This window comes from Pteropus alecto, unplaced genomic scaffold (genome assembly GCF_000325575.1).
Source record: "Pteropus alecto unplaced genomic scaffold, ASM32557v1 scaffold50, whole genome shotgun sequence".
Taxonomy (NCBI): Eukaryota; Metazoa; Chordata; class Mammalia; order Chiroptera; family Pteropodidae; genus Pteropus; species Pteropus alecto.
The window spans coordinates 805,442-820,939 of record NW_006431918.1 but is presented as its reverse complement, the minus strand read 5'-3'; the positions used below and the strand labels follow the sequence as shown (position 1 = coordinate 820,939).

General features: G+C 36.7%; 1 protein-coding gene across 5 annotated transcripts in view; it reads left to right on the top strand.

Moving 5' to 3' along the window:
• The first annotated feature begins 10 nt into the window (after positions 1-10).
• ELF2 (E74 like ETS transcription factor 2) overlaps positions 11-15,498 on the top strand; it is an 80,420-nt gene continuing 64,932 nt past the window's right edge. For 2 of the 5 annotated variants that reach the window (XM_006906213.3, XM_006906212.3), the window contains exon 1: positions 14-94. The gene's annotated coding sequence lies outside the window, so the exon portion shown is untranslated. Of the gene's footprint in view, positions 95-13,869; positions 13,941-15,498 lie in introns of those variants that run through there. The other 3 variants (XM_015585068.2, XM_015585071.2, XM_025042430.1) reach the window with 3 other exon arrangements.

Here is a 15,498-nt window from a genome sequence, read left to right as displayed (position 1 = left end):
GGACGCCGGGCCAACGGAGGCGGCGGCGGCGAGTCCGCGGCCCTGCCGGGAGCGAAAGCGACGCCGCGGTCTTCCCAGGCGACGCGGAGAGCAGGTAAGAGCGCGGGCCGCCGCGGCTGTGGGAGGGAGCGCGGAGGGCGCGACGATAAAGCCTCGCTGTCCCGAGTGCCGCCGCCTCCCTCCGCGCCCCCGCCCCGCGCCTGTGTTGTTTGCTCCGGGGTTTGCGGAGGGTTTTCCGGAGGCTGTGCGGGTGACACCGGCCGCCAGTCGGGGAGGGGGGCCGGTGCCTTCGGGCAACGGTCGGGGAGCGGGAGTCGGAGAAAGGGGAAGGCGCGCTGCGCGCCGGCCCGCGGGGAGCGCGGGGCAGGGCTGAGGGACGAGGTTACGGACCCCGGCGGGGGGGATGGGCCGCGCGCCGCTGGGCTCGCTGTGTTTACATCTCCGCGCGAGTCACCTCTGCCGAGAAGCGGACTGAACTGACCCGCCTTCTCCCGCGGGGAAGCCAGGGCGGGGGTCCGGCTCCGGAGGAAGCGCGTCCTGGGAGGGTCCGGTAGGGCGGGCGGCTGCGGCCGGCGCTGGGGCAGGGCGGCCAGCCCGGGGCGGGACCTGGGAGGCTCCGGCCGCTCGGGGTGGCGTGGACGGCTGGAGAGCAGTTTCCTCCCCCGCGGGCCTGACCGCCGCCCCTTCCCTTCCCTCCGCTCCTAGCTTGCACGGCAGGTTGTACTCGGTCATTCTTTTATTCTCGCTTTCCCTGCTGCCACTTCCCGCATTCCCCGGGGGTAGGGAGGTTTGGCTGTTAGGAATCTATTTTTTTTTTTTTTAAACAAACAAAAAAAACGAGCTCTGTAACACGCGCGTCCAGTGACCGCCTTCTGGATCCTCTCTTCGCGAGGCTGGCCCTTAGGACCGCGCTAGCCGGCTGTTTTGCGGGGCGCGGGAGGAGGGCTCTGCTGGGCTGGTGCTGACTGCCCCCGCAGCTTTGCGAGCAGGGCAGCCGGGCCCGGCTCTTGCGCCAGTTGGGCATTTTTATTCCATGTCAATAAAGGACAGAAAATATTCCAAAACGCCAAGAGTAATACAGATTGTACAGTTTCTAATGTTTCTCATGTGCCAGCATCCTGGGCTCTTCCTCCTCCCCCCACCTCGGAGCTAGATTCGCTGCAGAAAGAGCCTTTAAGTTCGTAATACTTCATTAAATGAATAAGACGGGGACACTTCATTGTAAAACTGTAGAATTTCCCTCCTTTCTTGTGTTCATGAACATTTACTTCAGCTGTGTGGTTTAAACGTTAATCCGGTGATGAGAGAACAGTAATCGTGTGTTTGGTAATCAGATTTGCTTTCCTTTTCATCTGTGAGTCTATCGAGAGGTAAATTATGCACTTTCGCTAGTGTCATAATCCTAGAATAGTGCTAGCCATCTCACAAGAATGTGTGCTTTACTAAGATAGGTTTGGATATTTGTGTTTCTTCTTTCCTTCCAAAGGTTTAATGACTTTATAGGACAAGAAAGTTGAATTACATTTAAAGGAATTTGGGAATAATTAAAGTTTATATATAGTGCAGTACAGTTTACAGAGTGCGTTCATATGAATGTTATTGAGGTATCTGCTAGTATACACATGAAGTAGAAAATTGAACTAGGTCATCTGAAATCTGAATAATGTCAACCTATAATCTTAGTGACTTAACTAATTGATTAATCATTGCTGCTCACTCCACACACATATACTCACAGAATAATCAGTTTGGTTGGAAAAATTCCTAACTTTGAGATTTCTGTCCTAAGTACATAGGTTGATAACTGTGGCTATGGTAGGGCCTACCAGTGTTGATGGCTCTACCTGCTCACAGATTGTACAAGTTTTTTTTTTTTTTGGTAACAGCTTTATTGAGATACAATTCATATACATATTGTTCAATTCACCAATTTAAAGTGTACAGTTCTCAGGTTTTTCATATATTCAGTTAGTTTTGCAATGTCACCATAATCAATTTTTGAACATCTTCATCACCCCAAAAAGGAACCCCATAACCATGAGCAGTCTACTCTTGATTTTCCCCAACAGCCCCAAGCATAGGCAACCAGTAATCTACGTCTCTCTATTTATTTGCTTATTCTGGACATTTTATGTAAATGGAATCATACAATATGTGATCTGTCGTGACTGGTTTCTTTCACTTAGCATAATGTTTTTAGAGCTCATCCAAGTTGTAGCATGTGTCATTATTGCTTTTTATTGCTGAGTAATATTCCATTGTATGGCTATACCATGTTATTTTTCTTTAATTAGTTGATGGACATTTGAGTTTCTGCTTTTTAGCCATTATGAATAATGCTGCTGTGAACATTTGTGTACAAGTTTTTGTGTGGACGTGTTTTCATTTCTCTTGGGTACGTGCACTTTAAAAACATCAACTTTTTGAGTTATTTAATACCAAAAGCAAGTCCATTTTGAGTGCCCAATTCAATGATTTTTAGTAAATACATAGACTTGTTATCACCATAAGCCAGCTTTAGGACATTTCTGTCACCTCTAAAAATGACCCTCTGGCCCGTTTGTAGCTGACTCTCATTCTCACCCCCAGCCCCAGGCAACCACTGGTTTGTGCTTTGCTCTGTAGATTTGCCTTTTTTGAATATTTTATATAAATGGAAACATACCAGATGTAGTCTTTGAATCTGGCTGCTTTCATATTTTTGAAATTTATCCATATTGTAGCATCTATCAGTATTTTGTTCCTTTTTATTGCTGGATAGTATTCTATTGTACGGATATACCATGTTTTGTTTGTCGATTGACCAGTTGATAGACATTCGAATGGTTTCCAGTTTTTAACTGTTGCAAATAATGGAGCTTGAACATTTGAGTACAGGTCTTCGTGTGGACATATGGTTTCATTTTCTTGAGTAGAGACCTAGGAATAGAATTGCTGGGTCATCTGTTTAACTTTTTAGGAAACTGCCAACCTGTTTTCTAAAGTGCCTGTACATTTTACATTTCTAACAGTAGTGTATAAGAGAGTTCCAGCTTCACGTTCTTGCCACCGTTTGTTATTGTCTGTCTTATAGCCATTCTAGTGGCTATGAAGTGGTGTTTCTAATTTGCTTTTTGCTAAAGACTCAAGGTGTTGAGCCTTTTTTCATATGATTATTAGCCATTTATGTATCCTTGTTGGCGAAATAGCTATTCAAATCTTTTGCCCATTTTTTGTTCATCTTATTATTGAGTTGTAACAGTTCTTTGTATGTTCTGGATGCACATCCTTTATTAGATATATGATTTGCAAATATTTTTTCCTAATATGTGGCTTGTCTTTTTTTTTTTTATTGACAACTTTTGAAGCACAGGAGTTTTAATTTTTTTTTTTTTTTGGCAAAAGTTTTGATGGAGTTTAAATTCCCAATTTTTTCTTTTATAGATTAATCTTTTGTTGTCATAAAAATTCTCGGCCTAATTCTAGGTCTTGAGGATTTTCTCCTTTGTTTCCTGATGTTTTATAGTTTTCGCTCTTATATTTAGATTTATGATGTATTTTCCATTAATTTTTATGTGCGATGTGAAATAAGTCTAAATTCATCTGTTGTATGTGGATTGTCTTAGCACAATTTGTAGAAAAGGCTGTCATTTCTGCATCGATTGCAAATGTACAGATTTATTTCTGCACTCTGAATTCCTTCTCAGGATCTCCGTCCCTGCCCTTATGCCGGCATCACCCTGACTTGCTTGATGTGCTTTATGGTAACCTGTGAAACCAGCTAGGGTTAACCCTTCGGTTTTGGTCTTGTTTTTCAAAACTGTGGCTATTCTGGCTTCTATATAAAGATTTTTAGGATCGGCTTGTCAATGTCTGCCAAAAAGTCTTGGAATTTTGATGGGGAATGCATTGAATCTATTGATCAGTATTGCAACCTTACAATATTGAGTTTTCTAACACAAACATGAAAATTTCTGTTTATTGATCTTTAATTTTCTCAGTGATGTTTTGTAATTTTCCGTATACAAACCTCATACGTAAAAAAATTATTGTGGTAAGAACACTTAACATGAGATTGCCCTCCTAACTTTTTGAATGTACAGTACAGTATTGTTAAAGTATAGGTACAATGCCGTGTAGCATATCTCTATTTTGGCAGAAGGTTCCTTTCTAATCCTAGTTTGTTCAGAGTTTTTATTGTGAATGTGCATTGGATTTTGTCAGATGCTTTATCTGCATCTGTTAGTGATCATCTGTCACGGTTTGCCCAGGACTCTCCTGTTTCTTGCACTGAAAGCCCAGCATCTTGGGAAGCCCTTCAGTCCTGGACAAACCAGTGTGGCTGGTCGCCCTAGTATCTGAAATGATTATGTGGTTGGTTTTTTTTGTTGTTGTTTTTTTTACATTAATATGGTATATTAATTGATTTTCAAATATTAAACCAGCCTTATATTCCTGAGATAAATCTCACTTGGTTGTGGTATGTAATCTTATTATATGTTGCTGTATTTGGTTTGCTAACGTTTAGGTGAACGTTTTTGTGGCTATAATTTATGAGAGCTGATGGTCTGTAGATTTCTTGTGATGTCTTTGGATTTTGTAGCATAGTAAGTAAAACTAGCCTCTTAGAATGAATTGAGGAAAAAGTGTTCTCTCTACTATTTTCTGTAAGAGTTTATGAGGGATTATCATGTCTTCGAGTATATTGGATAGAATTCACCAGTGAAAGCATCTGGGTCTGGTCTTTTCTCTTTGGGAAAATTTTAAACTACTAATTCATTTCCTTACTTGTTAAACAGCTCTATTCAGATTTTCTGCTAATTTTTGAGTTAGTTTTCAGTAATTGTGTTTCTAAGGATTTGTCCATTTCATCTAAGCTATTTAATATTTTTGACATACAGTCCATAATAGTTCTGTGTATGTTCTTAATTTTCTTAGCATAGGTAGTGATGTTCCTCTTTAATTCTGAATTTTGGTAGCATGTATTTTCTCTTTTTCACTTGGTCATTTTAGCTACAGGTTTGTCAATTTTGTTATTCTTTTCAAAGAAACCAGTTTTGGTTTAATTGATTTTTCCAGTTCTGTTTTCTATTTCAGTGATTTCCATTTTAATCTTAATATCCTTCTGCTTGCTTTGGGTTTAGTTTACCTTTTTTTTTTTTTTTTTTTTAGTTTCTTAAGGTAGAAGCTTAGGTTATTGATTTGAGATTTTCTTTTTTGATCTAGGCATTTAAAGCTACAAATTTACCTCCAAGCATTATGTTAGCTGCACCCCATACAATTTCATATGTTCTGCTTTTTAACATTTTCATTCCGTACTAAATATTCTCCAATTTCCTTTGTGATCTTTTTTTGACTCATGGTTATTTAGAAATGTATTGTTTAATTTCTAATTAGGGATTCCCCAAATTTCACTGTCGTTGATTTTTAATTTAATTCCTCTGTATTAGGAGAACATACTTTGTATGATTTTTCTCATTTTAAATTTACTGAGACATTTTTATGGCTTAGTAGACAATATCCATGTGTGCTGAAAAGAATATATATTTTGCTCTTGTTGGGTAGAATGTTCTGTGGGTGTCAGGTCAAGTTGGTTAATTGTTTTCAAGGCTTCTATGCGCTAATTTTCTTTGTAGCTGTTCTGTGTTTTCGAGAGTGAGATATTAACATCTCTTAGTGAAATATCGATTTTTCCTTTCAGTTCTGTCAATTTTTGCTTTATGTTTTTTGGGATACTGGTATTGGGTATGATATACACATATAATTGTTTTGTCTTACTGATAAATTGACATTTTCATCATTATAAAAGATCCCAAGTAATATTTTTGTCTCTAGTGATATCTTGTCTGGTGTAAGTGACATCACTCTAGCTCTCTTGTGCTTACTGTTTGCATTGCAGTCTTTTTCATCCTTTTACTTTCAACCTATTTATTTTTTTTTTAATTTAAAGTGTGTCTTATAGACAGCATGTAGTTAAATGCTTTTTAAAAAAAATTTGACCATTTTTGTCTTTCAATTGGACAGTTTAATCTGTTAACATTTAATGTAATCATTAATAGTCAGATTTGTTATGTCTTCAATAGGTCTTCAATTTTGCTAGTTATTTTTCCATATGTCTCATTTCTTTTTTATTTTTTTGTTCATCCTCTCCTGCTTCTTCTAGAGGTAATGAATATTTTCCAGAGTTTTACATTTCTTTGTTTTTTAACTAGATTTTTTTGAGTTATTTTCTTAGGCTAGTCTAAAGATTACAATATGTATCTTAATTTATCACAGTCTTCAAATCACCTAATTTAATTGTAAAATATAGAAACTTTGCTTCATTTTCTTTCTTCTGTTAGTATTGTCATACATATTAAGTTTCTATGTGTAAAGAAACAGAACAATACAATTTTATAATTTTTTGCCATCGTATGTCTTTTAGAACAGTTAAGAGAAGAAAAAAGTTTTTAAGCAGTCTTTTATCTTTACACATAAATTTACCTTTTATGGTAATCTTCATCTCTTTTCATGTGCTTAATTTATGGCCTGGTTATTTCCTTTAGTCTGATGGACTTTCTTTAGGATTTCTTGTAGGGCAAGTCTGTCTGTTATCAGTGAATTATCTGAAGTCTTTTTTGGGATTTAAAAAAATTTAAATTGACTTTATTTTTTGTAGAGTAGTTTTGCTGGATATAAAATTCTTTGTTCCAGATTTTTTTCTTTTCAGCACCTTGAATATGTCATCTGTTTTCTGGCCTCCATTGTTTCTGATAAGTTGTTTTTCTCTTTGTACTTTCAAGATTTTATTTGGTTTTCAACAGTTTTAATATGACGTGTCTAAGTGTGGATCTCTTTGTGTATATCCTGTTTTGGAATCATTAAACTGAAGCCTATAGATTAATATTTTTCAGTAATTTGGTAAGTTTTGATTACAATTTCTAAAAGTTTTTTTTTGTTCTTTTCTCCCTTTCCTTTTGGGACTCATTACATGTATGTTGATATGTTTGATGGTATCACATAAGTCTCTGAGACTGTTCATTTTTAACAATTATTTCTTATGTTCTTCAGAATTGGTCATTTCTATTGCTGTGTCTTCAACTTCACCAGCTCTTTTCTATCATCTCAAATATGCTGTCGAGCTCTGTAGTGATTTTTAATTCTGGTTGTTATACTTTTCAACTCTAGAATTACTGTAGCTTTCAAATCCAGAATTTCCATTTTATTCTTTTTTTAAATATCTATTTTATTGCATTTGCTTATTTTATGAGTTACAGTTGTCATACTCTCATTTAATTCTTTAAACATGGTTTCTTTATTGGGAGAAAAGATTAAATTTTAGATAGATGATATCTAAACTATGTGTCAAATCCTAAAATGAGGTTAGTTTTATTTCTAAATTCAGTATATTTCATGATATGCATAAAAGTATATTCTTTTTACTTTTTATCAAAGAAATTTATTTGCACGTAAACAGTTTCTTTTGTAGAAAGTATATTACTATTAAATGCTAAATTTTATCTAATAGTTTTTATTTAAACATAATTAACAATTTGTAATTACTAACGTTTATTGATATGTAGGATCAGTATACCTTTTGAAAAGCATGCCATTAATTCTGAAACCTTAGATCATTCTCTGAACTGATTATACGGTATAATGTCTACTCGTTGGACTATATTTTTTGCTGTTCACCAGTTCTCTTATAGTAGGTGGTAATGGGTAGGGAAAAAAACAGAAGAAGCTCAAGATAGCAATATAACGTGTTAGAATGGTTACACGATATAAAAACCTTCATATTAGCCTGCACATTTAATAGTAGAGTGTTCCTTTTAGGTCCTTTAAAGACTGCAGTAAAGATAACTGCAGTACCTGTTCTTGTTGGAGCTTACATTCTGGTAGAGGAGACTGACATTAAATGTATAAACAAATAAGATCATTTTAGAGTGATATAAATATAATGAAAAAATAAAATAGGGTAACGTAGTATCAAATAGAGAATGATGAAGGAGCTACGTGGAAATGGAATGTAATTTGGGGGAGAGGAGCCACAAGGGAAATGTCTCTCTGAAGGGCTGGCGTTTGAAGTGAGATTGGCACGGTAGGTGAGGAGGATTCTGTCTGTTGATGACTTGGAAGAGTCTTCTGGTGCAGAGAACAGGAGGTGCAGAATCTTGGTGAGTTGTAGTAGGGCCAGTGTGGCTGGAGCTCAGCACACCAGTGATGGAGAGATGGGGCATGAATGAGGTCACAGAAGCTAGATGGGCTTGCCGGGGGTTGATCTTCATATAGATCGTATTAAAGAGTTTAGATTTTTTTTCTAAGCGTGGTAGAAACCCACTGGAAAAACATTGCAAGGACCTTGATTCTTGACTAAAGAGTTTATTTACAGTTCAGTATTTAATTTTTTTCTTTAAGTTTCTGAGTGTGAGTAAATATATGTAGGATTTTTTATAAATGATTTTAGCTTTATAAAGAATAGCAGGGAAAATAACTTTTTCCTAATGTTTCTTCTTTAAAATTTAATTCTCCAAGAATAAAATAAAATACCAATATCTGTAAAACTTTAAATTTGTAATACAATTACAATGACAAAGAGTCTTGTGATAACAACTTTAACCAATTTATATTATTATAAAATAATTTATAGTATTATAAAATATTTTCAATTATACGGGCTAAAATATACAGAAAACTTCATGTAGTTGTATGGCGACTGACTTTCTAAATAATTTGGCATGTAAACATTTTTTCTTTCACTATTTCACTAGTAAAACCTGTCACAGTTATTTTGTTTGGCTAATATTAAGATAAAATTATAACTTTAAGTTACTTCAGATTAGATGGTGTAGAATATAGTCTTTCAAAGCTTTATGTGAATAAAATTTTTGAAGATAAACTACCTTTCCGGAGTACCACTGTTGGTTATTTAAAAAAAAGAAAAAAAAACCCTATGGTTTTTATAAAGTGAACAGTAGATGCTACTATTTCTTTTATAATGTCACATACATTTTTAATATTTGAAGTATACCTTTCTGTAAGGAAACCAAATATGTTTCAAAAAACCAGATATATCACATCAGCCCAGGTACAGGTGACCCTTGAACAACATGGATTTGAACTGTGCGGGCCCATTTATACGTGAATTTTTCCAATAACTACATACAGTATTGTAAATATATTTTCCTTACGATTTTTTTAATAACGTTTTCTTTTTTCTAGCTTTATTTTAAGAATACAATATATATACACGACATACCAAATATGTGTTAATTGCCTCTTTATGTTATTGGCGTGACTTCCAGTCAACAGTAGTTTTGAGGAAGTCAGAAGTTATACATGGATTTTCAACTGTGTGTGGGGTCCACATCCCTAACCCCTGCATTGTTCAAGGATCAACTATGTACCATAATTTGGAAGTTATTTTTAAATTACTCCAATTTTGTGTTAATATCGATTTATCATGTGTATCCGAATATATTCCTTGCCCCTTTCTTCAATAGATATTTATTCTGACTGTGTTCAGTATTGTGTTTATGGTTGATAAAAGGTGGTTGCTTTTCCCCCAAAACGATTTAAAGTGGCTTGATGACACATAAAGGCACACCTTGTTTTTCTGCACTTCATTTTATTGCACTCCAAAGATGTTGCGTTTTTTTTTTTTTTTTTTTTTAACGTGTTGATGGCAAGACCTTCCACCAGCAAAAGGGTCATGACTTGCATTATTGTGGTGGTCTGGAATCGAGCTTGCAGTATCTCCGAGATATGCCTATATACATATATTAGAGATAATAAAATAGAAGAAGGAAACCAGGGACAAGAATAAATTGAGCCAGGAGTTAAAATTATGTGCCAGACACTGTTTGGAGAGGTGTATATGCAATGGTGATTAAAATAGCTATGGACCAGCTCTAATGGAGCTTATATTCTAGTTCGTTTTGGTGGGGTGGGTAGAAAGATTTGAGGTAAGCACATCTAGTAAGTCCTCCTTATCCACAGTTTTGCTTTCCACAGTTTGAGCTACCTGTGATTAACTGTGGTTCAAAAATATTAAATGGAAAATTACACAAAGAAACAACTCATAAGTTTTAAGCTGTGTTCTGTTCTGAGTAGTGTGATGAAATCTTGAGCCTGGCACGTGAATCATCCCTTTGTCCAGCATATCCACGCTGTATGTGCTCCCTGCCCCTTAGTCAGTGAGTAGCCCTGTTGGTTATCAGATCTGCTGTCAAGGTATCATAGTGCTTGTGTTTAAATAATCCTTATTTTACTTAATAATGCCACACTTACATAACTTACTATAGTATAGTGTTATAATTGTTCTATTTTATTTTTAGTTATTGTTGTTAAACTCTTACTGTGCCTAATTTATAAATTAAGCTTTATCAGAGCTATGTATGTACCGGAAAAAATATAGTAGATATAGGTTTCAGTACCATTGGCAGTTTCAGGCATCCATTGCGGATCTTGGAACATATCCCCTGTAAATAAAAAACCTCACCTTGCACTTCGTTACAGAGGAATGACAAAAAGCTGATAAAATTCAGAGAATTAAAAAATATTCTGTTGCTTGATATCTTTAATATTCTTAATACAAATCATTTAAAATAGGGTAAAGCTAATCTGTTTTGGTTCCCAAGCTAGCATATGTTAGTTTGCATTATTGGGTTATAAATGTGGCCAAAAAATATGTGACCACAAAACCAAAAAACTTCTCTAATTTGGTAATTTATATGGTCTATAGGCTTCTACTAAGCCATATTCAATGAAAATGAGGAAATTTGGAGGGGCTTTGTGGTAGATTGATTATAGAGCTAAGCTTTATAAATGATGTAAGATAAAAGTCATATTCATGAGTTAGGGGTATAACAAGCAAATAATATGGTGATTGCAGAATTAGTATTAAAACTCAGAATCTTTTGCATTCTTACCTGTACTTGAAGGCCAAAGTCCTAGTGTTTTCATGAGTAAACTGTTCTAATTTTGAAAAATTTTATTTATAACCTTACAGTGGATACCATTTACATACATGAATAAAAATGGTTTTCTTTATGAAACTCAATTTTCTGTTAAACATGTACCATTCTAAACTCTAAATTTCATGATTATCTTAATTTTAGGTTATAATTAGAACTAAAAAGTATATTCATTTTAAAAAGGATTAGCGAATGTTTTCATCATACATTTTTGTTCTCTAATAATGTGCTTAAACTTTAAGAGTAAGTTCATTTTTTGTGCTTTATTTCATAATCTAGATGAGTTGAGAGTGTTCCAGGAAGTTGGGCTTCATGAATTTTTTAGAAGCGGAAATGCTTTTCTTTTTATGTCATATCTAAGTATTTAAACTCAATCATGATATCACTCTATAATCATAAAGTATTTTAAACCTCCCATATATTACAAGCATGGAAAGGCGGTGTCTATATCCTCTTTATTCCAGATTATTATGGTTTTTATCCTCAAAGTTGCTGCTCTGTTGAAGTTTAAGTTTTAAGTTGAAGTTTTACATTATCTGTCACTTTCTGTAGTCCTCATCACTGTCATCAGCTGATCTTTATGAAGTCTTGCCATCATACTGGAGAACAGTGCTGTGAGAATTACTTACGCCAAAATAATTATGATAGCTGTGATGTAGTTTCCATCATCTTGTCCTTTTTCAGACGAGTCTGAGATTTTGAGAAGTTAAATAACGTGCTCTGCAGAAAAGAGTTAACATAGCCAGTCTAAAACTGGCTGTTCTTAGATAGGCCTGCTTTTTCAAGGTTGGCCCTTGGCTGGCATCTGAGAACTTGGCTCTCAGTGTACCCAGTGACTCATAAGGGGATTCATTGTGCCTAGACTGTTTGTACAAACAATATGGTTTATATTGAACATCTGCTTTCCTTCTGAGGGTCTGAAGTTTTGGCACACATGAAGCAAAGGGTGCCCTTGTTACCAGCCCCCAATAGAACCTGGGTTGCTGAGTCTCTGAAAGGCTTGCCTGGGCAAAACATTACACACACGTTGGTGCATTTTTATTACTGGGGGAGGAGTAAGTTCTGCCTGATCTCTCATAGGAAGGAGAGCGCATAAGGAAGCCTGCAGGTAGTTTCCCCCAGATTCTACCTGTGTCTTTTTCCTTTATGGTCTGCTATATATCCTTTTTCTAGCCTTGAATACAATAATAAGCTGAGTTCTGTGAGACCCCTGCCATATCTCTCCAAGACTCAAGAGATTCTGCCCTGCCAAGGCTGAAGATTTGTGTTTTAACCTTAGTGGAAGAAGTTTATTTCCCTATGCCTGGTGATTAGAGTTCCAGGTACAATGGGGAAGATGATATTTAGTCCTTCCAATAAAAAAGTTTATTTCCCTGTGCCTGGTGATTAGAGTTCCAGGTACAATGGGGAAGATGATATTAAGTCCTTCCATTTATTCATTCATCCATTCATTATATGTTCTACAGCCCCATTGGTGCCCATGTTCCAGGGCCTATGGAAAAAACTGTAAGTTTTTGGCTTACTTAGGTAAAGGGAGATAATCTTGTAAATAGTTTAATGCGAGTCTAGGTATATCCCCCCCACCCCCCCAGTTGCTTCTGCAGGGGGCCTTTTTATTTAGCACTATGAAAAAGTTTACATTTTAGTTCCAGGTAGTTCTTTTACTTGAAATATGGGTATATTTGAATTAGAATATAAGGCTCATATCTGAGAGTCTTTGTTTTTTGCTAATAGAGAATTTCAGACCAACATTTCTTTCTAAAAAACAAATAAAAAATACTAATACATGCTATACATAGATGAAAAATACTAATACATGCTACACACAGATGAATATTGAAAACGTTATGTTAAGTGAAAGAAGCCAGTCACAAAAGTCCACATATTATATAATTCTGTTTATGCAAAGTGGCCAGAACAAGCAAATCTCTAGAGACAAAGTAGATTAGTGGTTTCCAGGGACTAGGGATTGGGGAAGGATGAGGAATGACTGCTAATGGACTTGGGATTGGGGGGTGCTGAAAATATTCTAAAATTAAATTGTGATGATCTTACAACTTTATGAACGTACTAGAAACCACTGAATTCTACACTTTAAGTGGGTGAACTTATGTTAATTATATTTCATTAAAGCTGTTTAAAAAAAGGTAAGCGCATATGTAGTTTTGTTAGATATAGCCAAATTCCCCTCTCAAAGTGTTGCATCAATCCCACTAGCAATGTATAAGCTTCCACAATTTTATCAACAATGTGATGTCATACATTTTAATTTTCACCAATCTGATAGATGGGTTAAAAGGTACCTCATTTAAAACAAATTTTCATTTTTCTATGAGTGACTTTGAACATCTTTTCATATGTTTAAGTGCCATTTTAACATCTGTTTTTGTGGATTGTTTGTTTTCTCTGTTTTTCTTTTGGAATTTTTGGTACTTTATTCCTGTTTTAAACGTTCTTTATATATTAGTAATATTAGCCCTTTGTGATATAGTGTCTTATTTCTAATATCATAGATTAAGTTTTCCCTGTTTTTGTACTTTATATAAATAAGATCATACACCTAAACTTTTTTGGTGAGAATGTAGTCTGTACTCTAGGCAACTAAATTATAGTCTGAGCAGAATTTGCTTCTGGGTGATCTTTAGATTTGCTATCATTTCACACAGAGTTTTTCTTCAGTCCTGAGAATTCACTTAGTATTCATTATTCAAAGTTGTTTCTCTTCTTATTGCTCCAGCAGTTTCTACTTCTTTCTCCTCCTGGTCCCAGACACAGCAGTGGCTCCTTCCTGGTCTCTCTAAGACGCGTCCCCCGCTCCCGCCCCCCGCCCAAAGCCGACCTGGGTGTTCCTTTTTCTTGCGTATCTGCTGTACTTTATAGTTTCCTTTATGGTATTTACGTTATTGTAATTGTTTCTGTGTTCCTCCTTATAGATTCTCAGCTGTTTGAAGGTGGAGTTTTGATTTCATTTTTGTGTTTCTGGCATCGTGCCGTGTTTGATATATAGTAAGTGCTCAATAAATATTATTGAAAAAAACTTGTGTGTAAGAGATAGGAAAGAGGTGATGTTGTAGGTAAAAAGTCGTCCTTGAGGGACAGGTGGAATTTGAATAAACAAAGAAGAGGACGTCCCTGGTGAGAGAAGAGCACCAGCAAAGGGTAGGGATGGCAGTGAGCACAGTGTGTGCCGTGAACAGTGGAGATACTTGTCTCATTAGAGCATATTTGTTTATCCTTGTATTCATCACGTCTTAACTGTGTATCTACTGTATGAAAGGCACTGGTTTAGATGGTAAAACCGTAGATTTAAAAAACCTGGATACAGAGATTTTTAAAACTTAGTTGCTTTGGGAAAGAAGGAGGGAATAGACTAAGAGGGTAAAGGGGAGTAGAGTTTAGAGAGCACGGAAAGAAAGGCGTAGGGTTGGGCTTGGTATGGTTGATAGGAGGTGGCAAGTGTATGATCTGCTGGAGGCTGTTATTTCCTGGATGTTTTTAGTGGGAGAGGTGTATAGTGTGGGGCAGAGAATTATAGAAAATGATATTGAGCCTTGAGGGGATGAGGTTCCATTAGAGCTGAAACCTATAAGACAGCTAGGAATTGGTCCAACGGGCAAGCAGCGGAAGGATGGTCAGGACGAGAGAGAAGAATATAGGGAACTGTATGCAACTATGGTATCGAGTTAGAAGGAGGAAGAAAAGAAAGATGAGGCCGGACAAATGAGCATGGATTAGATCTGTGAATCTCATACCTGAACATAGCAGAATGACCATCTCATAACTTCGAAAATCAGATCTAGACCTCTTGCTTGTTCCTGCTAAATCAGGATGCTTGCAGAGAGGCTGAGATTTCCTTTCACAGGTGGTGAGGAACTATCGGAGACCTTCGGGAGGGGCCTGACTTTTCCCATCTTGGATCATCCTGATACTGCGGTAGATGAAGGGAAGGAAGGTTAGAGACAAAGAAACAAATCCCGAGGCCATTACAACAATATAGAGAAATGATAATAAGGACCTCAACTAGGGCAGAGAATGTGGGATTGCGAGAAAGGGTCAACAGTGACAGAGTATGATGGTGTTGATGGAGAAGGGAGTCACGGATCTTTGGTTTTCAGGCAACTTGCGTGGGTGCTGGAGTATAACTGAGCCAAGCACAGTAGGAGAGGTAATACGTTTGGGAAGGTAACAGGGAAAAATGAGTTTGGTTTGGGACATCTTGGACTTCTCTCACTCTTTTCTCCATTCCATTTAATGGCTCTTCCTGGTGCTCCGACATATATGTCTTTGGATTTATTCTTAAGGCTTCTCTTTCACACTCCCCATCCAATTTGCTAGCAGATATTTTCATTTTACCTTCAAAATATATCCAAAAGTTGACCACTTTTCACTCTCTTTGGAACCTACCACTCTGGTCCTAGCCACTCTCATTTCTCACTTAATTATTTTAGTAGCTTCTTAAATGATCTCCCTGCTTCTGCCCTTGTCCCCTGTCTATTCTCAACCCAGCATCTGAATGATCATTGTAATCATCAGGTCCTTTCTCCACATGTAACACCCTCTTTCC